At 44.8% G+C, this 27,561-nt stretch overlaps 1 long non-coding RNA gene across 1 annotated transcript in view; it reads left to right on the forward strand.

The window, feature by feature from the left end:
• The window catches only part of LOC137433936 (uncharacterized), a 30,191-nt gene extending 3,104 nt beyond the window's left edge, over positions 1-27,087 (forward strand). The window contains exons 2-3 of the long non-coding RNA XR_010985759.2: positions 26,471-26,591; positions 26,702-27,087. This is a non-coding gene — a long non-coding RNA (uncharacterized LOC137433936). The remainder of the gene's footprint in view (positions 1-26,470; positions 26,592-26,701) is intronic.
• Positions 27,088-27,561: the final 474 nt, after the last annotated feature.

The following is a 27,561-nucleotide window of genomic DNA, read 5'->3' on the forward strand; positions in this document are numbered from 1 at the left end:
AAACTTCATCCGGTCAAGATGAAATTTCTTGAGCATAATCTATGAATAAATTAGTTTCAAGAAAACAAATAATGATGACGTCATCGGTCACGTGGTTCGGCCGCCATCTTGGAAAAACCGAAAAACTTTGCACCTCTATATCTCCGAAAGTGCTGAATAGAAAAAATTGAGTCATGGCTCATTGTAAAGAACTCTTCATGGGGAATACAATATGTTGATGATGATGTCATAGGTCCCTCCATTATGACGTCATAATTCGACAAGTTCAAAACTTCATCCGATCAAGATGAAATTTCTTGAGCATAATCTACTTACTTTCCGGAATAGATTCCGGCAAGTATGTTGGTTGGTTGGTTTGTCTGTCCATCTGTCTGTCTGTGTGTGCAGTACTACATCTACATCATTGCACATAACATCACCATACTTCACACACATATTTGCCTTGCCCTGGAATAGACTGTGCCCAATTTTTAACTCTGTATGCCCAAGGTCAAGCTCAAGGTCACCCAAAACGTGAAAATCGTGGAAACTCATTGGTTACGAGGCAAAGGATGCTCACGCGGTTACACATTGCAGTTACACATCACCGTCACTGCGATGTGAAGCGAAACGCCTCACAGCTGTCACATTCACAATCGCTATATCGTATGTACTCCCGATACATGTTTCCTTCATTGTAAAAACTACCAAGTCAACATGTAAAAGTATTTTGAGCTGATAGCTGTTACGGCCTTGGCAAGATCGATGGAGACAGCGATCTGTTAGCTTATACACCACCCAAATAGCTATGCTGGTTATGCTGCTAGTTATACACCGCCGGCAAGAGTATACATGTATAGATTTCAAGAGTATACATGTATAGATGTAGATTTCCCGTCATTTTGATCCAAAATGGCCGATAAAAAGTGCATTCCAGCAAGTCCTCGGTCTCTGATCTGTCTTTCTGTTTGTGCGCAGTACTACGTCGACATCGTTGCACATAGCATCGCCATACTTTACACACATATTTGCCTTGTCCTGGAATAGACTGTGCCTTGATTTGAATACTTACCTTGATTGATTACAACAGCAATTAATACAAACATATTATAATTCGAAACTCGCTGCGGGGTTTGCCTAGTCACCGCGCCCTCTAGCGGCAAAAATATATCAAAATGATGCGGGCGAGCTGAACTGTCAATAAATTTAATGATTTTTGTCCGATATTGTTGAAATACTGCTTGTGATACCTCACAGGGGAAGAATAAGTACATTCACAGGGGAAGAATAAGAATAAGTAAGAATAAGTACATAAGATAAAAAAGTACATTCCGGCAAGTCCTCGGTCTCTGACCGATTTTTCATTTGTTACTTGCCGGAAAAGATTCCGGCAAGTATGTTGGTTGGTTGGTTTGTCTGTCTGTTTGTACGCAGTACTACGTCTACATCGTTGCACATAGCATCGCCATACTTTACACACATATTTGCCTTGCCCTGGAATAAATTGTGCCCAATTTTTAACTCTCTAGGTCTAGGCCCAAGGCCTCCATTATGACGTCATAATTCGACCATTTACAAAACTACATCCTATGAAGATGAAATTTCTTGAGCATAATCTAGGAATAAATTAATTTTGAAAACAAATAATGATGACGTCATCGGTCACGTGGTTCGATTAGGGTTTGGTTAGGGTTAGGGCATGGGGTTCGGTTAGGGTTCTTTCCTTGAAGTCCTAACAGTGTCCTTGTATTTAATACCTCTCCCACTGCCCCCCCCCCCCCTTCCCATACCTCCTCCCCCCAAGCCCTCTCCCTCCCACAGATCTCCCGATGTCCCTGCTCGCAAATGTTGTACTGGTGTGCTTCCCTCTCTCCCCCCATCTTGTCTCCCGCTCCCTTTATTAGAAGTTTTTTTTATGTCCGTTTGTTTTTTTGAGATTAATGTTAGCTCTTACACGAGCCCCGATCTTGTATATATAAAAAAAAAAATCTCACACAATGAAGCTGAGTCTATGGGCCTATCACTTCGCCATCGTCTACAGGTCGCTGGTCTCTCTGTCTTCTTCCACCTCATTTCTGGTCCTGCGCCCTCTGCCCTCTCCTTGCTCTCCCGCCCAGGTATCAGCAGGACGCACACGATCCACCGGCAACACCCTCATAGTGAAACTGCCTAGATCCAGAAACACTCACCTCCACTCCTTTATTCCTCTCTTTTCCCACCTGTGGAACCGCCTTCCACACTCTTCAATCCATTAATCTTCCCTCCAAGTCTTCAAGACAGCTGTTCACCACCATTTCTAGTTCTACACCTGTTAAACCACCACCCACCTCTCTTAAAATCTTACTTATGTATCCATCTTGTTCACCCGTTGCCTTTTCCCTTACTCCTCATCGTTACCTGCATCCCTTATTTGTCGGTCTCCGTCCACCTTCTCCCTCTGCCCTGATATTGGCGTTTCCCCTTTCTTCTGCTGTTCCCTTTGTTATGTTGTGTCCTGGTTTGTTCTGTGTCCTTACTCTTCCACGAGCCTCGACTATATATATATATATATATATATATATATATATATATATATATATATATATATATATATATATATATACTGTATATAAAATCCATACACAACTTTTTGAAACATTGTGCTACTTATCGTTTTTGACACTATCTTTCAATTGAGAAAATTATCGTATTTGGATCTGGATATTCACAAAAACGATATGATTTCGACGTTGTTACACCCCCAATCTGTCCACCAAATTTCATCCGAATCCGGCCACAAATGTTTGAGATATCCTGCTCACAGACAGACAAACAGGGGTGAAAACATAACCTAAAATAATTACACCATCATAATAACTGCTTTAAGCAACCACACTATAAACCAGAACGGCACTCAGTAGAGAGCATACCTCCGCCAGGTGAAGAGTTTACGTTTTGTATCCCAGAGTAGACCAGAAAATCACAATACAGAATCAGATTTAATCAAAATCATCCGTCCACAACTTTTTGAGATATCTTGCTTTGTATCGTTTTTGGCCCGATCTCCCAATGGTGAAGAATCACTTTAAAAACTCTACTAGCCGGATCCGGATCCAGATCTTCACCAGAATCGAATCGATTTTTCCTTGTCACACACACAACCTGTCCAACAAGTTTCGTCCAAATCCGTCCATAATTTTTTGAGATATCCTTCTATGTGTCGTTTTTGCCCCCCTTCCCTATCTCCGTTTTTGGCCCCAATGGTGAAGAATCACTTATAAAATTGTAGTAGCCGGATCCGAATCTTCACCAAAATCGAATCATTTCGTCCTTATCACATACACTACCTTCCTGCCAAATTTCGTCTGAATCCATTCACAACTTTTTGAGATATCTTGTTCACAAACAAACGGATAAGCGGCAAACAGACAGACAGACAGGGGTGAAAACATAACCCCCATCCACCTTTGGTGGCGGAGGTAATAAAATTGATGTCACATGTACTTTGGGAAGTCACCTATTTTCACAACTATGCTCGAACGACAGACTCTTCTCAAGATTTGGCAGTTTGCTCAAATTACCAGATTTCCTTTATTTCAATTTTGATGCTCTACCACCATAAGACTCACAACTCGAGATGAATTCAAAATCTCCTTCAAAGTCTTTTGATCATTATATAGGAAATTGTCCTCTCCCAATTGTTACATCTTTCGTGTATTCGGTTCAGCTTTAGTTGTTTTTTTAAGCCATCCGTCTTTATTTTTATGAGGTAGGAAAATAATTGCATCATCATAAACCACGAAAGTTTTTTTTTCATCAAACTTCCATATTTGTATTGCAAATATTATAGTTCACATGAGACGTGCCATTGGCTTATGACGCAAATAGCGAGTCTGAGGGATTATCGCAAAACCACACGGTGTGGTGAAAAAGCTGCTCGCTCTGCATACGGACCGCCCTCGCAGGACAGCAGCAAATGTAGCTCTCTGCAAGAGGGTCAAATCTCCATGTGAGTAAATTCATGTAGTCACTAGAATTTTCGTTTAGTTTCACCGGTTCCGGTGGGAGGAGGCTTGTTAGTTTAAACGGCCATATATTTACTATGTACACTAAGGTGGATCAGCTCGTTGCGCTTGCCTCACCACACCTTGCTACAGAGACACGGATGTGCTTGTTTTAACTGAGGATGATGATCTGACTGAATTTGAGTTTCTGTGTTGTTATGATTTACACCAATCATAATACAAACTTTTTTTGTACAAATTTACTTGTAATATTGCTGATATTATTTATTTTTAATTTATTTGTAATCTAAAAAGGTCCAAGTGGTCTAAAGCTCGAAATGGTCAAGGCTCCAAGCTGGTTTAATGGGTCTAAACTCTAAAGGGTCTTATGGGTCTTTGTGGTCTTAAGGGTCTTCATGGTCTTTAATGGTCTTTGGGATATTTGTGTATTTTAGGTATTTTGGGTCTTTTCAATCCTCATGGTTTTTAAAGGTCTTCAGGGTATTTTGGCTCCACTGGGGTATTTGGGCTCCTCTGGGTTATTTTGGGTCTTCGGGATCTTTGGGGTATTTTGGGTCTATGAGATATTTTGGGTGTTTTGGGACTTCAGGATACTTAAAGGTTTTCAAGATCTTTTGGGTCCTTGTGGTCTTTTGGGTTATTTGGGTCTTCTTGGTCATTATAGGGTTTTCAGGGTCTTTTTTTTTGTATACAAGATAGAGGCTCGTGTAAGAGCTAACATCAATCACAAAAAGACAAACTGACACATAAAACATGATAAAGGGAGCGGGAGACAAGATGGGGAGAAAGAGGGAAGCACACAAGTACAACATTTGAGAGCAGGGACATTGGGAGAACTGTGGGAGGGAGAGGGCTTGGGGGGAGGGGGCATGGGAAGGGTGGTGGGGGGTGGTAGAGGTATAAAACACATGGACACTGCGAGGACTTCCAGGAAAGAAGGCGGTATTTCAAAAAAGTGGCTCTGGGGTGAATTAACGGGGGTAGAAAAGATCAAGGTTTTGGATGGGGAAGATAAGAGATGGTGGAGAACAGCTGTTTTAAAGACTTGGAGGGAAGAGTGGGATTGGAGAGAGTGAGGGAGTTTGTTCCAGAGGCGGGAGAAAAGAGGAATGAAAGAGTGAAGGTGAATAGAGAGTCTTGATTTCGGCAAAATAACCATAAGAGGGTTGCAGGCAGACAACTAATTTTATATATACTAGGGCATGCCCGTACTATATATATATCTAAAATTATATATACATATATATATATTATATATGTATATATATATATATATATATATATATATATATTATATATATATATATATATATATATATATATATATATATATATATATATATATATATATATATATATATATATATATATATATATATATATATATATATATATATATATATATATATATATATATATATATTCTTATGTGTGTATATATATATATATATATTCTTATGTGTGTGTATATATATATATATATATATATATATATACTAGCAGAAGTACCCGGCATTGCCGGGCGGGGGAGGGGCGGGGGTTTGGGAAGGGGAGGGGAAGGGGGAAGAGGAGGGGAGGGGAACGGGGGGGAGGGGAGGGAGGGGAGGGGGAGGAAGAGGGGGGAGGTGAGGGGGAGGGGAGGGGGAGGGGCGAAGGGGGAGCGGAGGGGAGGAAAGGGGAGGGGAGGGGGTCGGGAGGAAGGGGGAGGGGAGGGGAGGAAAGGGGAGGGGAGGAAAGGGGAGGGGAGGGGGTCGAGAGGGGGAGGGGGAGGGGGAGGAGAGGAAGGGGGAGGGGAGGGGGAGGTGGGGGAAGGGGAGTGGGAGGGGGAAGGGGGGAAGGGGAGGGGTAGGGTGGAGGGGGAAGGGAGGGCATAGGGTGGAGGGGGAAGGGAGGGGGAAGGGGAAGGGGGGGAAGGGGAGGATGGAGGGGGGAGGGGAGGGGGGAGGGAAAGGGGAGGATGGAGAGGGGAGGGGAGGACGGAGGGGGGAGGGGAGGGGAGGGGGCCATTACATTCCACACACACAAACTGTTTTATGTTCAATGGTCCGGCAGCGGGATGGAACATCACGTGATCGCTCTGAGCGAATCAGCACGCTGCTCTGCCACCGGCTCAGATTCCGTGTATAATATTCCTTGGGGAGGGGAGGGGGAGGGGGAGGGGAGGGGGTGGGGGAGGGGAGGGGGAGGAGAGGGAGGGGGAGGGGAAGGGGGGAAGGGGAGGGGGAAAGGGGAGGGGGTAGGGTGGAGGGGGAAGGGAGGGGGTAGGGGGGAGGGGGTAGGGTGGAGGGGGAAGGGAGGGGAAAGGGGGGAAGGGGAGGATGGAGGGGGAGGGGAGGGCGGAGGGGGGAGGGGAGGGAGAGGGGGGAAGGGGAGGGGGGAAGGGGAGGATGGAGGTGGGAGGGGAGGATGGAGGGGGAGGGGAGGACGGAGGGGAGGGGAGGTAACATTACATTACACACACACAGACTGTGTTTTATGGTGTGGCGGCGGGGATGGAACATCACGTGATCGTTCTGAGCGAATCAGCGCGCTGCTCTGCCACCGGCTCAGATTCCGTGTATAATCCTCGCTGAAAAAAAATCTATGTGAAACATGCTTCTATCTATGCTAAATCATGCTAAATCATGCTAAATGCTAATCATGCTAAAATCTATGCTACTTGCTGTGAGATTATGGTGGCAAGGAACATCACGTGATCGCTCTGAGCGAATCAGCGCGCTGCTCTGCCACCGGCTCAGATTCCGTGTATAATATTCCTCGCTGAAAAAAAATATGGATCTAAAGATGAAAGAAAAAAAAACCTATGTGGTGTGAATGGCAATGTTCCTCGCTGAAATGTGAAAAAACACAAACGCTTTTCGCTCTGAATTACGTGCGAACGCGTAACTGTGAGTTTATGGTGGCAAGGAACATCACGTGATCGCTCTGAGCGAATCAGCACGCTGCTCTGCTACCGGCTCAGAATCTGTGTATAATATTGCTCGCTGAAATGCGCTGAGGTAAAAATATGGTAAAAAAATATTATGAAATATTTTTTTTTAGGTCAGCCATGTTCTTCCCAGGCTCAATGGCCATGTCTATGCCAAATATCAAGCACGTGAGCCTCTCCGTTTAGGAGTCTATCGGTAACATTACACACACACACACACACACACACACAAACTGTGTTATATATATATATATACATATGCATATTAACCCGTTGAATTTGGATTACCTTTTTTTTTGATACGCACTGTATATCTATATATATATGTGTGTGTGCAGTGTCTGTGTTGTCTTGTCTTGTCTTGCTTTGTCACTGAACTACTCCCTCAAAATGTTGTGAAATCGTACCAAATTTCTGGTATGCACCTATCTCTCCCGTGGGTATCTCCTAAGGGTTTGTTTTTTTTAATGCTCGAATTTTTTTTTTTTTAATTTTTTTCAACCTAATTCTTCAATTTCAATTGTTTATAAAATGTAATATCATGTATATTACAAATACATTTGTGCAAAATAATTGTTTGAATTATGATTGGTGTAAACCATTACAACACAGCAACTCAGGTACAGTCATGTATATATATATATATATATATATATATATATATATATATATATATATATATATATATATATATATATATATATATATATATATACAGACTTGGCATTTAATATGGAATATTTTTTTTCTGGGGGTGAACTTACTTTACAAGATGTCTTAAAACCAAAAGTTCATTGGAATTATGTTGAAATTATTCTACATTTTGTTAATGTGACCTTTAAAAGAAACAAAAACCACATTTGACATTTCAAAACAAATAAATTGATCCTTGAAAGTGATGTAAACTGATATCGAACTCAATTCATGGACAGTACAGTGTTAACAATCTGTGCGTTTTCCAGAAGTATCTCTTTATTTTGCACATTAGCCAAAAATATTTTTAACAAAAACAAAAGTTAAATTACGACTGGGATTACGGACAGTAAAATTACAGTTCAGTACTTCGTGTAACCCCCACGAGCATTCAGGAGAGCACGTACACGTTGAGGCATGCTGTTCACGAGATTTGCCAAGGTTTGGACAGGAATCGCTTGCCATGCAGTGACAATAGCCTGCTGCAATTCACGCACAGAGGTCGGCTGCTGGTCCAAGTGGTCGATTTGACGCGTTAATTCTGCCCACAAGTTCTCTATCGGATTCATATCCGGGGACATGGCAGGCCACTCCATACGCTCTACACCACGGTCAGCAAGAAAGTGTTGGATCATGCGAGCACGATGAGGCCGTGCATTGTCATCTTGGAAGACAAAGTTTCCTCGAAAGGTTGCACGAGCAAATGGAAGCAATGTTTCTTCCAGAATGGCCCTGTACTTGAACTGGTTCAGGTTTCCATTCAGAACAACCAGGTCAGTTTTGCCCCCTGCATGAAAAGCAGCCCAAACGGTCACCCCACCACCTCCAGCTTGGACTCTTGGCACTATACAATCTTTGTTGTCGGCTTCATGCACTTGTCTGCGCACTCGGACACGGCCATCTTGACGATAGACCAGAAATCTGGACTTGTCACTGAAGATCACGTGATTCCAGTGTCCTGGCTGCCATTGACGGTGCTCTCTGGCCCACTGCAATCGGCGCTGGCGGTGTTGTCTGGTCAGGCGTGGCTTTCTCAGGGGACGCCTGGCACGATAGCCTGCTTGAACCAGTCGTTGGTTGAATAGCCTTCTGGATACAGGCACATTTGTCAGTTGCTGCCACTCAGCCCCAAGCCGATTAGCTGACTTGGTACGACCATTGCGGACTAACCGGTGCAGCTGGCGATCATCCCTCCTTGTGGTTCTGCGGGGACGTCCTGGCCTCGGTATTGGAGTAGGGACACCCCTCTGAGCATTTCGTTTCAGGATCTTTGACACCTGACCTTGACTGATGCCATACTGCCGAGCAATAGCACGCTGTTTCATGCCGTAATTTCGTAAAGCCACCACTCCATGACAAACAGCATTGTCGAGTTGACGGACCATCTCCAGAGGAAGCGGCAATAACTTTTGGAGACGTGCAGCAGTTGTTTTCCACTCATACAGAATGCAACAACCCTTGTATACCCGACTGTGAAGCCAATCATCAAATGCACCTGCCCGTACATTTTGCCACGCCACCTGTGATATAATCCTGTTGTTGAATTCCTGCTGCGACAGACAATCAGTGACATGGTTCTTTTAACAAATAAATCACCAAAGTGTAAAAGAAACTCACCAGATTGATATACTGAGTTAAGAAAGTACACCCAAGTCAAGAAAAAAAAAAATTCCATATTAAATGCCAAGTCTGTATATATATATATATATATATATATATATATATATATATATATATATATATATATATATATATTGTTACGGGTCGCGGACAAGATGTTACTTTGGGCCGAGCGGATGGTCAACCGCGACCGTTACAGGATCCCCGATTGGCCCGACTCCCCCAACGTTGACCAGATCGCGCCACAGATATTCAATTTGGAAACCTCTAAAGCGACTGAAAGAGAAGGAAGAGAGAAGAAGACAGAGTACGGAGGATTAACAGGATTTATTATACACACAAGCAAAAAGAAGGAGCGATCAAAGTTATTTACAAGCAATGGATGGAAGAAGCAGTCACACAGTGAATCGTTAGCTTATACTATTCAATTTACTTAACCCCAGGACAACGATTAGGACAGACGACGTTCACACTTACACGAGGGAAATTGCAGGCAGGAATGGCGGAGGTGGGTTGCTGGAGAGGGAGGCAGGGTCAGGTCCCTGCAACCGGCAGGGCTGGAGGTAGCCGCTCCCAATTCTTCGCGTTTTTGGCGGGAAAACCCTCGGTCGCGTCGACGCTGCTGATGCTGTGGACGTCACGCGCTGGCTCGGTCACACCTGCTCCTCTCCTTCTGGTGGAGCCGTCTCCCTCCTCTCAGCGCGTCTCTCCAAAGCTTGTTTCATCTCCAAGTACCTCTCCTTTTTGGTTTGGAGCGTCTCTCATCTCTCATCTCACAGCTCACAGCTCAGCTCACAGCTCATCTCTCCTCTCATCTCATCTGTCATCTCACATCTCATCTGTTCTCATCTCCCGAAGCAGTCCCTTCCAGTCGCTTTTATTACTCGGGTCGGAATCAAGCCGCCGGCTGCGAGGGCACGCCTACCGGGTCGCTCACCGCGGTGCTGGTTGGCTGTTAGGGCTGTCCGATTCCCCCTTTGATCATGACGACGTGCCACGCCTGTGAGTTGGCGGCTCCTACCCCCCTCTTCTCCGAGATTAGCACATGGGCAATGGCGGCTTGCGGGATTGAACACCACTCGCACCGCTTTTGAAAGGAACTTTGGAGAGCGGAGATGATTGGGGAAATTGAAAGGGGCCTACGCTTATTTCGTTTGATACAATGCAAAGTCAATCTAGTGGGAAACACATATTTAGCCTACATAGAATAAGGAAATAAGCTATTTAAAAAGATATATCGTGGCCTGTGTGTAAGTTTCATGGAATTAACTAGGGGGACGTCCTTCGACCTTATTTACTCTACGAGGGTTAGTTAAAACCCAGCAAACCAGTTCTCACATTCTTTACACTTTCCAAATTTGTTACACTGCACCCTCCTTTCTTCAGGTCCGTACCCGGGCCTACAAAACTTTAACTTAGTGTGACACGTAGGTATAATTCCCTCTACTTTTAACCTGACCCTGAGTGTGACAATCTTAAAACACAAATAAATATGTCCCCCTGCTGCATTGCACCTTGTCTAACAGATTTGCGCCCACAGGATAACCAACTTACGGAATTGTTTTCAAACTATACATTTATGGTGGGGAGCATTATTTACAGTGACGTTATTTCTTATTTACAACGCAACCCAGGACCTGTGTTTTTTTTTCTTTTTAGTGAACAAGAAAAAGAAATTCCTGTTGGGAGGGAGGAGACAGCACGCATTGCATCGATGCACCAGTACCAATACCACCAAAGCACCCAAAAGCACCAAAAGCACCACCAAGCACCAAAAGCACCACAAAGCACCAAAAGCACCACCAACGCACCAAAAGCACCACTCGGTGCACAGTCACCACTGTTCATAATAAACACAACAAAACAACTGGTGGTGGTCTTCTCTTTCTCTGCTGGGCCGATGTTCTTCCCGACGTCTTCTGGCTTCATGCGGCCTACTTGGAAATAATAAAAAGCACAACTTGTGTTCATTTTTATTTAGGGCCTCAGGGGCCAACTAAGGGTGGTCCACCTGTTTGGCATAGGTGCCACCTTACCGAGGTCCACAAGCAAGATTCCCTGGCCACTATGGCCGGTCTCCAACAGAGGTGCCCTGCCCCAGAACCTGGGGTCCATCAAGTGGTACTTGGCCGCAGAACAGCGGTCCATAAAGTGGTACATCAACGCAATGCATGCTGGTTCTGAGAATCTCGTGCGCACAATGGCCATCTCACGCACACTCCCCTCGGCGCCCAATGGCGCACAGGTCCTCAAGTGGGAGACAAAAGGGGGGAAGACAAAAGAGCGAGGGGTAAGGTCACAAGGGTACACGTCAATAAAGGCAATGCAGGGTGAAGTGCGTACGGAGAGCGAAGTGAGAAAAACTCGTCCCTACCGTACGTCACCCCCCCCTGTCACCTACACTACCCTTGCCCTTACCCCATATTTACAACAATTTACACCTTTACAAATTCGTCACTACCTCTTGTCTTCCCCATCTTTCCCTTCTACACCAAATTCGTCTCCAATCCCTCTACTTCAAAATTTGCCATCACCCAATTCATCATCAATCCTCATAAGGAGGAAGAGATGGAACATCAAGCACAATGTCACACCCACGTCATGATGCGTCTCACAATCCAAAACATTTGCATCAAAAATAATTAAACATGGCATGGTGCGGAGTACCTGTCACCTCAGGTGAGTGGATGCAGATGGTGCGAGGAGATCCTTCATCCTATCTATCCTCTAAATGACTTAACACACTTTACACTACCCGGGGTCTCTCCCTGCCAATCCATTGGCCAATTTACTCTATGCGTTCTAAAAACCAATTCCCATTGACCAAACTGTGGTGCTTCTCAATTTGGGGTCTCACTCCCCCGATTCATCTCCCTGTGCCCTGGCACAATTTCAGGACTGGGGCGTGTAACTCTCCCAGCAGGTCTACCCACCTGCACACCTCCACCACTGTAGTTGCCACCCGAGCTTACCTAGCTCCTCACCCTAACCTATCTAACTGGGGAAGGCCCCTCCTGGCTCTGTCACCCCACTGGTGCCCTCTGGCACTGGGCTACCCGGGTCCGTCCTCCGGATCCTCGGGCCTCATCCACAACTACCGGCTCCCAGAGCTCACCTGCGGCCTCACCTGGCCGACATCCTCACAGTGGTGGAGTGCCCAAACCAACTACACACACTAACAGGCTACACGCCCAGCCATTTCCACAACACTAATGCACCCATCCAAACATCATTCTTCCAACCGCACCACAGATGCCAATATCCAACCACAATTTACCTGTACCCTCTACCTAACACTTACACTACCCGCCCCGGGTATCCGTGATGGGGGTCCACTCTTCCCCCATTCACACCTTCGCACCATCCACTCCACTCCATAGTTTCCATCCTACTCACTCCATGACCATCCATTCCAATACTCCAGATATTCCACACTACCATTTATTCCACACAACCATTCTCCATACACCTGGAGATTGTGTATGTTGCACACAGTTGCACACCTGTGCACTCACACCTGGTGCCACCTGCACCCTCCTCCTCTTCCTGGACCATTCGGTCAGCACAATACACAATCACCTTCACTCACTCATACACTGCTCCATCCACCTGTTCAGTTGCACACCTGTGCAATCACACCTGTTCAATCACACCTGTTCAATCCTCACCCACACGGCATCATCTCAGCTAACTACTCCCCTCTGAAACTTGCGCTTCCCAGTCGTCCCTTTAAACTATTGCGCTCCCACGTCATTATAATCCACACTAATCTACCTGCGTCCCCACTACAGGTATCCTTGTCACTAACTAATCTTAACGTTACCTAATGTCATCTCTCTAGATCCCTACACACGATATATCCTAACCCTCCCGGGCTAGTTTTCACTGCCATCAACCCCATAACTAGTGCTCCTTTGCCCCCCCCCCCCCCGGTGGTGTGAGGGATGACAGAGTTGCCATCCCACCACATCGGGGAGGTCCCACTATAAATTTTGCACACCTAATCCAACAAATCAAAAATTTGCCAATCATCTGTCAATCACTGTACCATTACCAATCATCACTCTGCCTATCCTTTGCCAATCATCAAATTTTGTCTTTTTCTAATTTTGGGTCCAAAACACTAACCTCATCACCCGTCTACTTATTAGGTCCTCTCGGTGCGCCAATTCCCTTCTAAAGCTCGGCTTCGTACAGCCGAGCAATGAATGCGGGTTGTTTTGTGCCAGCGGCTGGATACGTCCCGCATTCGGGGCAGGGACGGGGGCTTACCCGGGCCGAGATCCCACGCACCACCTCGGCGTGGAGCCATCCAATGTCCCGATCTCGACCTGCCGGCACGTCTCAACAAAAAGTGGTCGCCATGACGACCCTTCCTATCAAGCTGCCCGCTCCGCCTAGTGGAGCACGGACGCGGCCATTCCAAGCGAGGCCCAGCGTGGATCGCGTACGGCGGTCCTTTCGAACCCGCCGTGGCTCGGATCCCCGCTGGTTCTCGCGGCACGCGAAGCCCGGCACGCACCGAGGGCCCGATTCGGCTAAAAGTCGCTCTAACCGCTAACCCGGTTACCGTCGATGCCTCACCTGCATGCTTACACGCATACGCTACCCCTTTCTTGCTCATACCTCCAGCTGTTCCCATGCTCCTCGTACCTTTCCTTACACACCTCGGTACACTCATTCCGCTCACAGACTTGGTCACACACCTGACCACCGACCACCTTTGCACGCATTCGTCGCTCGCACACCTCACCAACACACCTCTTCGCGCCCCTTCCTCGGTCACCTCCTCTGTGACTATCACAGGTGTGCTCTCACTCGCACACCCAACCACGTGCGTCACGACCAATTCCAGCGTGCATTCCCATACACGCTCTACCATTCCAGGTGTGCATCCTTCCATTCCAGGTGTACATCCTCGCTCACCTGTCACAACCAACTCATGCTCCGTGTCACTCTCACTACTCTCACCTCCACTCTTGACAACGCACTCACCCTTACTCTCGACAGCACACTCTTTCCTCATGCACCCGTCCGTTACACACCTTTCTCGCGCACACTCTCCCGTTACATCCTCTGTAACACTCACCACAGGCGTACACTTTCTCGTTACATCCTCTGTAACACTCATCACAGGCGTGCATTCCCCCTTACTCTTGACAGCATGCTCTTTCCCCATGCACCCGTCCATTACACACCTTTCTCGCGCCTCCTCTTGCGCACACTCTCCCGTTACAGCCTTTGTAACACTCCTCACTACGCGCTTCCATGTGCTCCCACGCACACGCGCTACAACCAACTCACTCTCGACAGCACACTCACTGGTCGGCGCGCACTTTTTCCTCACACACCCCAGAGTCGGACATTCTCGCACACCTCTTTTTTCGCACACCAGACCTGTCGCACACTTCACCAACGGCCTCTTACGAACACCCGGGTCCACATCAACCCCCAAGCCGACTGAAGCTTTCCTCACATCATGTACATTTCCGATTATATCGCCACTCACCTTGGCACCTCGTCTCCGCACCTCCTTTGCCACCTGCAAACTCTTTATTTGGTTAGTGAGCAGCACATCATGAGTTGAGCACCGACCTTGTACATATTCCATTACTTCCTCCTTTATCTCCCTCTTAGTTTCTGTCCATCCCTTCTTAATTTCACTCACCTCGTCTTCCACTTCTTCTAATTTTTGCTTCACCTCTTTTATTTCCCGGTGCGTCTCCTCAAGTTCGTCCTCTAAGGCTACCGTGACCGTCTCTATGTGCATCCTCACCTCTCGGTCCTTCGTCTCCATTATCTCTGTCACCTCGTCCACCCTCATTGTCAGTCCCTCACGTACCATCTGACATTGCTTCTGTGTCGCTATTAAGTCATTTTTAATTTCTTTTTGTGTCGCCTTTAACCCTCCTAGTACCGCAGTGTTCCTTTGAACCTGCTCCACTAACTCCGCTTGTCCCTCTGTCAGCTGTTCCACCTCCTCTGTCAGATCTTCTATTCCCCCTTGTAACCTCGCCGTATTATTTCTCACCTCTTTCTCTATATGCTTTTCGCCTCGCTTTACCTCCTCGCGTACCCCCGAGACCTCCTCACTTACACCTCGTCGTATCTCCTCCTTCATCTCCTCCCTCTCTTTTGTAGATGCTACCCTCATCTGTCCCAATTCATCCCTCTGAGCATCCAGTTTACTTTCTAACCCGATTTGCACCTCCTCTATCTGGTTCCCCATTCGTTTGATTTCCCGGGCAGATTGTTCCCCTATTTCCCGCAATTTGTCTTCCATCCTATTTTCTAACCCCATTAACCCATTTTTCACCTCTTTTATCCCATTGTCTAACCCCTCAAATTTTTTTTCTAATCCCTTAAAATTATTATCTAATCCCTCAAATTTGTTTCCTAATCCCTCTATTCTACTCCCTAACCCTCCGATCTGGGCCCCCATGTCCTCCCTCAATTTCTCGCTATTGGACCCCATGTCCTCCCTCAATTTCTCGCTGTTGGACCCCATGTCCTCCCTCAATTTCTTGCTATTGGACCCCATGTCCTCCCTCAATTTCTCACTATTGGACCCCATCCTTTGTTCTAACCGTTGGCTATTGGCCCCCATCCTTTGTTCTAACCGTTCGCTATTCTGGGCCATAAGGGCCTTCATTTGTATTAAAAAAAGGTTCAAATCCACCAGCGGCGCTGCTACGGTTGCGGGTGCCGTGGCCATGTGCGAGGCGCCATTTTGCGCGCCCGTAACCTCGTGCGCGAGGCCGCCATTTTGTGCACCTGATACTCCCTCAACCACATTGCCATTGCTCTCCTCCTCCCTTTCCTCCACATACATTTCCCCGAGGTCCTGGGTTACCCCTAACCCGTCTATCTCCCCCACCGACATCCGATCGCCTTGATTGTCCATGGCGCGATCTCAAAATTCGGGTTTTATAAAACAACAAAATTTCGGCAGCTCGTAATTTTGACCAAATTTTTTTCTACACGTTTTAAAAATTTGGTTCGGGCCTCGTATCCCACTCCTAGACACAAATTGTTATGGGTCGCGGACAAGATGTTACTTTGGGCCGAGCGGATGGTCAACCGCGACCGTTACAGGATCCCCGATTGGCCCGACTCCCCCAACGTTGACCAGATCGCGCCACAGATATTCAATTTGGAAACCTCTAAAGCGACCGAAAGAGAAGGAAGAGAGAAGAAGACAGAGTACGGAGGAATAACAGGATTTATTATACACACAAGCAAAAAGAAGGAGCGATCAAAGTTATTTACAAGCAATGGATGGAAGAAGCAGTCACACAGTGAATCGTTAGCTTATACTATTCAATTTACTTAACCCCAGGACAACAATTAGGACAGACGACGTTCACACTTACACGAGGGAAATTGCAGGCAGGAATGGCGGAGGTGGGTTGCTGGAGAGGGAGGCAGGGTCAGGTCCCTGCAACCGGCAGGGCTGGAGGTAGCCGCTCCCAATTCTTCGCGTTTTTGGCGGGAAAACCCTCGGTCGCGTCGACGCTGCTGATGCTGTGGACGTCAAGCGCTGGCTCGGTCACACCTGCTCCTCTCCTTCTGGTGGAGCTGTCTCCCTCCTCTCAGCACGTCTCTCCAAAGCTTGTTTCATCTCCAAGTACCTCTCCTTTTTGGTTTGGAGCGTCTCTCATCTCTCATCTCACAGCTCACAGCTCAGCTCACAGCTCATCTCTCCTCTCATCTCATCTGTCATCTCCCATCTCATCTGTTCTCATCTCCCGAAGCAGTCCCTCCAGTCGCTTTTATTACTCGGGTCGGAATCAAGCCGCCGGCTGCGAGGGCACGCCTACCGGGTCGCTCACCGCGGTGCTGGTTGGCTGTTAGGGCTGTCCGATTCCTCCTTTGATCATGACGACGTGCCACGCCTGTGAGTTGGCGGCTCCTACCCCCCTCTTCTCCGAGATTAGCACATGGGCAATGGCGGCTTGCGGGATTGAACACCACTCGCACCGCTTTTGAAAGGAACTTTGGAGAGCGGAGATGATTGGGGAAATTGAAAGGGGCCTACGCTTATTTCGTTTGATACAATGCAAAGTCAATCTAGTGGGAAACACATATTTAGCCTACATAGAATAAGGAAATAAGCTATTTAAAAAGATATATCGTGGCCTGTGTGTAAGTTTCATGGAATTAACTAGGGGGACGTCCTTCGACCTTATTTACTCTACGAGGGTCAGTTAAAACCCAGCAAACCAGTTCTCACATTCTTTACACTTTCCAAATTCGTTACAATATATATCTATACTAGGGCATGCCCGTACTATATATATATCTAAAAGTATATCCCCCCCCCTCTATTTACATGCAATGGTTTGGTCCAAAGCTAACGGCTTGCGAGTACGGTGACAATCCCCCCCCTCTATTTACATGAAATGGTTTGGTCCAAAGCTAACGGCTAGCGGAGTTTGGTAAAGAAATCGCCATAGCGTGCACAAATGCGCAGGAAAGCGAAAGAATCGCAAATTAGTTTTAATTAGTTTTAAAACATAGTTTAACGCCAACATAGCGGCAACATAGTTTGCCAACGTGAAATAAATGAATACGCTCTCAAATGTGCCAAAAAAAAAAATAAACGCTACCCGTACGCTCTACCCCGCCCGTACGCCCGTAAACAAAAAAAACAACGCTCTTCGCTTCCGCCCTTCGCTCTGACTGAATTGGGAGAAATAATGCGCATAAGAAATCGAGAAATTATTATTTTCTCCGGAAGAAATCGAATTACGTACCGTAATGGCGCACGCGCTGGGCTCAGCATCAGCTCGCTCTCACATCGGCCACGCCTACGCAATAACGCGTTCTGTGATTGGATGCCGGAAGTGCAGTCCTCACTGTCCGGAAGGTCGCAAATCGCAGTTACGATGAATCGCAAATTAGTTTTAATTAGTTTTAAAACATAGTTTAACGGCAACATAGTTTGCCGACGGGAAATAAATGAATACGCTCTCAAATGTGCCATCCGAGGCAGAGTGTGTTCGCCACGTTCGGCACACGCGATAGCTCGCTGCTCTCTGATTGGTTGAATCGTTTTTTGGACATAGCTCGGTAAGTAATTGTCCGATTAATATGAAACCTTGAAAAGGCACATCCTCGGGTCCCCAGCAATATACCTGGCAAGTTTCAAGTATATCGGACCGGTAGTTGTCGAGAAACAGCGGTCACAGACAAACAAACAAACAAACAAACATACACACAGAGATTAGTGGAATTATAGATAGATATCTGGGCAGTGTCTGTGTTGTCATTGAACTGCTCCCTGAAACTTTTGTTTCCGTGGTTGTGAAGTGTGTTTAATAACGTGGTGGTTGTTTTTGAATCATGTGGTGGTGAGATATTTTGAATTATGTGGTGGTGAGGTGTTTTTAAATCACGTGGTGGTGAGGTGTTTTTAAATCACGTGGTGGTGAGGTGTTTTTAAATCACGTGGTGTTGAGGTGTTTTTAAATCACGTGGTGGTGAGGTGTTTTGAATTAAATGGTGGTGAGGTGTCTTTAATTATGTGGTGGTGAGGTGTTTTGAATTACGTGGTGGTGAGGTGTTTTAAATTACTTGGTGGTGAGGTGTTTTGAATTACGTGGTGGTGAGGTGTTTTAAATTACTTGGTGGTGAGGTGTTTTTAATTATGTGGTGGTGAGGTGTTTCAAATTACTTGGTGGTGAGGTGTTTTAAATTAGGTGGAGGTGAGGTGTTTCAAATTACATGGTGGTGAGGTGTTTTAAATTACATGGTGGTGAGGTGATTTGAATTATGTGGGCGTGAGGTGTTTTAAATTACATGGTGGTGAGGTGTTTTGAATTACTTGGTGGTGAAGTGTTTTGAATTACGTGGTGGTGAGGTGTTTTGAATTACATGGTGGTGAGGTGTAATCGTTCCAAACTTCCAGTCTGCACCTACCCCTCCCGTATGTATACTGAGGGGTTATTTTTTGAATTTATATATATTTTTTCAACCTAAATCTTCAACCTAATTTGCTTATAAAAATGTAATATCACAAACACTACAAATACATTTGTGCAAAATAATTGTTTGTATTATGATTGGTGTAAATCATGACAACACAGCAACTCAGGTACAGTCATTATCCTCATCTAAAACAAGCCTGTTCCTCTGTAACGACGCGTGCTGAGGTGAGCGCAGCGAACCGAACCAAGCTAGTTTATATTGTTATGAATTTGGGGTAGAGGGGAATATCTAGATCTAGGTAGATCTGTGTACGTATCATGCTTCATCTGTTGTGATAGAAGAACCACCTCGATGTAAGCAAGTCAGGGACCTGTAGCCCGTATGTCAGAATAAGCTGCGTATCAGCCCGCCACGAGACGGCAGGGCTTGGTAACTAGAATTAGAGAATATGCTAACTCCATTGTGTGTCGTTCCCTCTGTGAACATACGTGTGTCCCTTATGGCAATGCACTCCCATAGACATTAAATAGGCCCTTAGTGCACACACTAATTAAATTCCCACCCTTACAATGACTGACAGGAAAAACCATCAGGCAGCAGCCGCGCAGTATGCCACCATGGCGACAAACAACGGCAGCCAAACAGTTCAATCTTGGTTATATCAGACCACAGAATCCCTTGGTTAATACCGGAGAATCATGAATACCTTCAAGGTGCATGGATCAAGGTGCACGCGCGTACCGAAGAACCGCGTGATCAAACCCTCGCTTTCACACACCTTATTCAATTGCGTGCCGAGCTGATTTGCACGGTGTGGAAAGCGGCGTTACCCCACGAGATTTATGTACCTGAGTCTAGCCAAATGTGGTCCCGGATGATGCTCGGCCAATGGAGAAAAGACGTACCGAACAGGTTGGAAAGTAACAACAAAATGTACAGCCTTTTATTTTGAAGGCACAGAGAAACAGAGATTAAGATTCAGCTTATCAATTATTACCTAATAATAACCCCGACTTCGCGCCTTCACACTCTGACACACACACACACACACACACACACACACACACGGAAAAAGACACTGGTTAAGGGCGTACCGATGTACGTGCTGGAATTGCCTCACTGGTGATCACGTGGTCTGGTGTGCGCGGCTCGCAGTTCGATGAGGTCATGTCTGAAGGACAAACCGCCGCCTCGAAGTCAGCACGGACAAACTTAGCACAGGTAGATGAACTTCAGCGCAGGTGAGTCGTGTAGAAATGCCAATGCTTGCAGGTCAGCCGGATGGCGCAAAAGATCGGAAAAGAGGCGGTGGTGGTCGACTAAACACAAAGGCCAAAACATGTGTCGTCTGGTGGAGCCAAAACAAGAGAGTCCAGAGCAGGGTGTCGTCCACGTGGCAAAATCCAAGGCAAGAGAGTCGTGTCGTTCACGAGGCAAAATCCAAGGCAAGAGAGATCGTCCTGTGTGCAGCAAAATCCCAGAAAAAGAGAAGCATGTCGTCCACGTGGCAAAATCCAAGGCAAGAGAACAGAGCAGGAGGTCGTCCTGTGCGCAGCGAAATCCCAGGCAAAGAGAATGATAATGTGCTCCACGTGGGCTTTTACCAGACCCGCCCACGTCCTTCAAAATGTTCCAGAACCTCCCATTGGCTGAGGCTTGTCGCATCATGGCGACGGGTTCCCGGCTCGCCTATGGTCACATGGGTCGTGCTTTTGGCCACGCCTACCGGCTCATTAAAAATGGCTTCCCTTAACCAACGAGGGTTTGAAATCCTGTCTAACTTCAACGCATATTGGTTTTGATTACTACACAATGGGTTTGGATTACTGGATTACTGGATTAATGGATTATTCCGACTCCTCTGGAAGAAACTTGTTATGTGGATTGTCACATTCTTCAAGTTGGCACGGTCCACAGGCAGTAGTACATGGTCGTCCATAGTCCTACCCTGAACACATGGAGTGCCCTCCCCCCCAGGCTATAGCTGGGAAAAGTTGTGCACATTTCTTTTGGAAATGTCTAAAAAATATGGATTTTGTTTATGCATACTTGTACCAAATAATATACTTATTCCTTTTGAGATGAAAATAAATTGTTTGTCAGATTTTTCAGTCCCCCCCCCCCCCCCCCTTCCCCAATATAAAATAGTCTGTCCCTTGCCATAACCTCTCAAGCTTTGTACAAACCTTTGTCTGTAATGATCACTGAATACTGTGGACTGGAGTCACAGGTGGCAGTGGTGTAGACACATTACACTCTTATCTCCAATCTGAAACACACACTTGGTTCATTAGCTGGTGAGTCAGAGGATGACGATGAATAGCGACTAACTGTAGAAGACAACAAATGCCTAATGGGCTGGTAAACCTGGCTTACTGGATTACCTGATTACTTTGTGCTTATTTAAGTAATTTTGATGATTTCCTGGGTGCCTTAAACCTAGGTATACACACTGAAAAAATCTCTCTAGGTTGACTACTATTCGACAGAGCCATTTTAGTGGATCAGGATGTCACCTTGGGATGCCATCTTGGACTTGTCAATAAATAATCAACTGATGATAATTTTATTGATTCAATTGGATTCCTTGGGCCCTAAAACCCAGGGTTAGACACCAAAACCACCTTTCTAGGTTGAATAATAATTGAGGTATGGCCATTTTAAGCTCCTGGTGGCCATCTTGGACGCCATCTTGAAAATGACCACTTTCCGGAAGTCAGATGTTACTAGATTTTTAGTATGTTATTTAGCATGCCCAATGGTACCAAAGTCCATTGAAAAACCTTTTGTATCAATTATTTTAGGGTTCAACCATATATTGACCCCTCTAACTATTTGAAGGTAAATCTTTGTGGTTACATCAGTGCTGTCCACCCGGAGAACAAATTAACGCTTTTTAGCAGTTTTCACCTCTGCTAAACAGAGGTGAAAATATCACCCCGTTCACCTTCCATGGTGGAGTTAATTACACTGGATTTTTGCTTCTATACATTATTGTCTTTCCATAACATTATGCTACATTTACACAAAACATTAGGTTCCTAACAGATATAGTTTTTAGTGTATAGGAATTAATTAGGGTTCTCGTATAAAGCGTTATGTGGACATATTGATGGAGATGAATTCCACCAAGAATCGTCAAGAAGACAAAACCGCTCCACCGCTGGATGTGCTTTGCTAATGCAAACATGGCTGAGCTCCCTCACGATCCCAGGAGACGCGTGGCTGGCAAGTGCAGAAGGTATTAAAGAAGTTGCTTTGAAGTTTTGTGTAATTATTCTTCGCTGGAACTACCAAGGCAAAGCAGTGTGAAAAACCGAATGTGTGCACGCAATGGGCTTGTTGGTCATTCTGTTTATATGATACAGTATTATATTCTTTTGTTTCTCACTCAGACCCTTCACGTGGACTTGGCTGGCTTTATAGGAAGTTTACAAATGAAAGAATATACACTGCAGTAACACATTGCAAGAAAAGTGTGTGTGTGTGTGTGTGTGTGTGTGTGTGTGTGTGTGTGTGTGTGTGTGTGTGTGTGTGTGTGTGTGTGTGTGTGTGTGTGTGTGTGTGTGTGTATGTATTCTGTTCAATGTATGATGAGACTTTTATTTTAAATATGATTTGTGAAATGTTAATTATAAAACTAAAGGGGGGGGGGGGGATATTAAGGTTAGTTAGGTAAAGAAGATGCAGTCCCACCTTCCAAGGTTCCTCTTGATTTAATGGGTATGATTAATAAAGCGTGAAGGTTTAACAATTAAGCCTTGGATCTTGGTCCTGTTTGTTTTTTTAGCTCACCTGGAACGAAGTTCAGGGGAGCTTATGCAATGGCGCGTTGTCTGTCCGTCAGTCAGTCAGTGTCTGTAAACACGTGAAACTTCTTCTCCGAAACCGCTGAAGGGATTGTGACCAAACGTGGCACAAATTATATTTGTTGTGTTGTGACTAAAGTTGGTTCACGGCATTAAAAAAAAATCAGGGTCTAAGGGGGTTTACTGGGGTCAAAGTGGATCTAGCTTTGACCCCCCCTTCCCCCTTCCCCCCCCCTACCCCCCCCCCCCCCCCCCCCCAAAATAGGAATTTGCTTTTTCCTCTGAAACTACACACACTATTTCGATGAAACTGGACCACAGCCTTCATCACCCGTGACGTACCGAAGTTTGTTCAAGGCATTAGGAAAATTGGGGTCTGAGGAGGTATACAGGATGGGATTTTTTTGTTTGTTTGTTTAAAGTCTTATGATTATGTTGGTATCACATGTTGCCCTGTCTTCTAGCAACCATTGAAATTGGTTTAAAATACCTTTATTCAGTGTTGTATACCGTTTATTGTACCAGGTGAGCATCAGGGGTATTGCCCCTATGTTTAGTGATAATTATGACGTCATAGGTCACGTCGTACGGACGCCATCTTGGGGAAAAAATTGCACCTCTATCTCAGAAACCGCTCAATGGAAAAATTTGAAACATGGTGCGTTGTCAAGTACCCCCCATGCAGAATAAGATATGTTAATGATGTCATCGGTGCCTTCAGTTATGACGTCATAATTCGACAAGTACAATGCTTGATCTGATCAGCATGAATTTTTTTTCTTTTGTGCATACTTTCACAGTCAAGGGGTGTGTATACTTTCTGAAGGCACTGGTATCCTATACATTTGTCATTTCTTACATGCAGAATAATATGCCCTGTAAAAATATATTTTTTTACTGAAATATCATGAAAGGTATTTGCTTCTGGATTTGTAAAGTGATTTGTTTGGTTTATCACAACATTCTGCCTTCATCATAGCCTGGTATCCTGGATTTCTGCCCTGCAGTTGGCAAGAAAACATTGCACACCCATGCAATGGTCTACAATGCCAAGAAAATGCAGGGGAGAAGCAATTGAAAAGAAAACTTTTCATTTATAATCATGAAATTGTGGCTTTGACAAGATATCCCTTATAATAATTTTTTCAGTTTTGACATTGGTCCTGATTCTGAATTAATTTTGCTTTTGCCTTTCTGGCTCATTAAGTTGTGGTTTTTAATACACCATCCTATGTGTATAAATAAATGTTGGAACAGTTGTGGTATTTACACTTTTTGAATGTGCAGCGAAGAATTATTATTTAACTCAGAAGGAATATCAATGTCATCCCTTAAGAAAGTTTATAAAGACCGTGTACCATGATGATATTGGTGTTCCGAAGAGTTTTTCTAGCCAGTGTCATGAGGGACCCAGTGAAGTGGTAATTAGTAACGAGTGTATGTGATCGTTACTTGGCCAAAAATTTTTTGGGATGAGTATGTTCATCGCTCTGGTTTGTCTGTTTGCGCGTTTGTCTGTCTGCTCACTTATACTTTCCTACAGGTCACAATTTTAAACCGATCTTCACGAAACTTCACCAATTGGTGGAGTTGGTGGTCCGACAGAATCCTATTTATTTTTTAGATCAAAAGGTCAAAAGGTCAACACAGGCCAAAGGTCGACCACTTTTTTCAAATTTCTAAAATCCTCAATCTTCATCTGATTGACTTGTAATTTGAATCGGATTTTCATATCATCTTGCTGAATTCAACCACCAATTACATTTGAGGTCAACAGAGGCCAAAAGGTCAACTTAGGCCAAATTTCTAAAATTGTCAAATCAAGTCACTGAATTCTACCACAAATTATTTTTGAGGTCAAAAGGATGCTCTACAGAGTACCATTCTACTTTGTTCTCTTTTGCCAAGTGTTGCTCAGAGTGATTTTTTCATTTAATTTGTTGATACACAAGGTTTTTGGTGTTGACATGTTACTGACCATGTTGTGTCTTATCGTGATGATTTAATGGATCTTCATGTTTATTACCTTCGCCACCGAAGGTGGGAGGTTATGTTTTTATACCTCTTTGTTTGTCTGTGAACAGGACATTTCAAAAAGTTGTGGACTGATTCAGCCGAAATTTGGAGGAGAGTGTGGATATGTGACAAGGACAAATTGATGAGATTTTAGTGAAGATCCGGATATGGATCCGATAATTTTAGTGATTTTTCTGCATTGAGTGATCGGGCTAAAACCGATATAAATCACGATATCTTAAAAAGTTGTGGACTGGTTATGACGAAACTTCGTGGACAGATTGGGTGTGTGTCGAGGACTAATTGATTCAATTTTAATATCTGCATCCAATAATTTTTAAATGTCTAAGTGGTTCTTCAGCATTGAGTGATCGGGCTAAAACCAATATGAATTACGATATCTCAAAAAGTTGTGGACTGGTTATGACGAAACTTCGTGGACAGATTGGGTGTGTGTCGAGGACTAATTGATTCAATTTTAATATCTGCATCCAATAATTTTTAAATGTCTAAGTGGTTCTTCAGCATTGAGTGATCGGGCTAAAACCAATATGAATTACGATATCTCAAAAAGTTGTGGACTGGTTATGACGAAACTTCGTGGACAGATTGGGTGTGTGTCGAGGACTAATTGATTCAATTTTAATATCTGCATCCAATAATTTTTAAATGTCTAAGTGGTTCTTCAGCATTGAGTAATCGGGCTAAAACCAATATGAATTACGATATCTCAAAAAGTTGTGGACTGGTTATGACGAAACTTCGTGGACAGATTGGGTGTGTGTCGAGGACTAATTGATTCAATTTTAATATCTGCATCCAATAATTTTTAAATGTCTAAGTGGTTCTTCAGCATTGAGTGATCGGGCTAAAACCAATATGAATTACGATATCTCAAAAAGTTGTGGATGTGTTCGCATGAAACTCGCTGGATAGGTTGGGTGTGGGACAAGGAAGAATTGTTTCAATTTTGATCAAGATTTGAACCCGGATTCGGATCAGAAAAAATTTCAGTGATTCTTCACCATTGAGTGTTCGGGCTAAAACCAATATAAATTACGATATCTCAAAAAGTTGTGGATGAGTTCGGATGAAACTTGCTGGATAGGTTGGGTGTGGGACAAGGAAGAATTGTTTCAATTTTGATCAAGATTTGAACCCGGATCCCGATCAGAAAAAACTTCAGTGATTCTTCACCATTGAGTGTTCGGGCTAAAAGTGATTATACAGCACGATATCTCAAAAAGTTATGGAACGATGACAAAACTTGGTGGATGAGTTGGTTAGGCGACAAGAACAAGCCGATTCGATTTTGGCTGAGGTCCGAATCCAGATCCGGCCTATCGGTGGGATACAAAACGTAAACTGTTCAGCCTTGCGGATGTATGCACTCTCCATTGAGAGTCGTTCTTGCTGTGTTCCATTCAGTTTGTGTGTAGCTTGTTTAACACCATGTGTCCTTCTTCCCCTGCCCTTGATCTCATTCTCAGTTGAACCCTGCTGTCGGCGTTTCCCTCTTTCCACTTTGCTCTAGCTCTTCCACGAGACACGATCACGTACACCAAAAAAAGGTGGATGCGACACGGGAGCCAACAGACCACTTTCCGTGATGTGAGTATTTTTTGTACAGTACTTCTTTGAATTATTTGTGCTCAAGAGGGAAATTGACTGAAAGCCACCCAAGTATCATGCTTCATGTGAAATATGCCCTTTCACTGAAGGCAGACGTTGTGGAACAGCACATTTAGGAATGCCTGGGCGCAGCGATCCAGTAAAACATGGCGTTGCGTGCTTGGCAATCCAGTCAGGCACCTTCATTTCCTCCACTGGACTCTTTGCAAGGAGAGGCATTTGCAACGCTTGTGTTTATAAGGAAAGCAAAGCTTCTAAATTCTCCAGCTGTAACGCTTTGCCGAGTTATTGGAGGCCAAGGGAGATGGTAAACTTTTACCTACACTCTACAGCAATACTTCATCGAGATATAATCCCTACTGGATGATGTTAAAGGTACTTCGGATCACGTGTTGTTTTTGAACAACGAAACATTTACTTTTATTCTTTTTTTTTTCCTCTCGTAAAACCATTTATAATACTCAGAACAATAATTGTTGCCCATAATATATAAACACAAACATTTGTGATGTTTTTTTTAATGCTTTAATGGTGTTATGGTTAAACACAAACTTTGAAGTTGCAAATTCAGGTTTTATCAACATTCTCACGCGTTTGTGTTTACCTGCTATCAGAACAAGGGAAACATCTCCCATTATTCGATGTTGTATTGTGCACAATCTTCTGTATTAACACGGTGGAAAAAGAACACTGTTTAGCAAAAATATGAAATTACAAAAACATGTACTTTCACCTTGAAAAGTTGGCTTATTATTCGTGTTAACTAAACGTTTTTTTATGCCTCGGCCGACGAAGTCGCCGGAGGCATTATGTTTTCAGATTTTCCGTCCAGCTGTCCGTCCATCCGTCCGTCCATCCGTCCGTCTGTCCGTCCGTCTGTCCGTCCGTCAGTGATAGGTTTTGTTACCGCAATAACTTGAGAACGGCCGAAGAGATCTTCGTCAAACTT

The sequence above is a fragment of the Myxine glutinosa genome, chromosome 10, assembly GCF_964187855.1.
Source record: "Myxine glutinosa chromosome 10, kmMyxGlut1.1, whole genome shotgun sequence".
In the NCBI taxonomy this organism is placed as follows: domain Eukaryota; kingdom Metazoa; phylum Chordata; class Myxini; order Myxiniformes; family Myxinidae; genus Myxine; species Myxine glutinosa.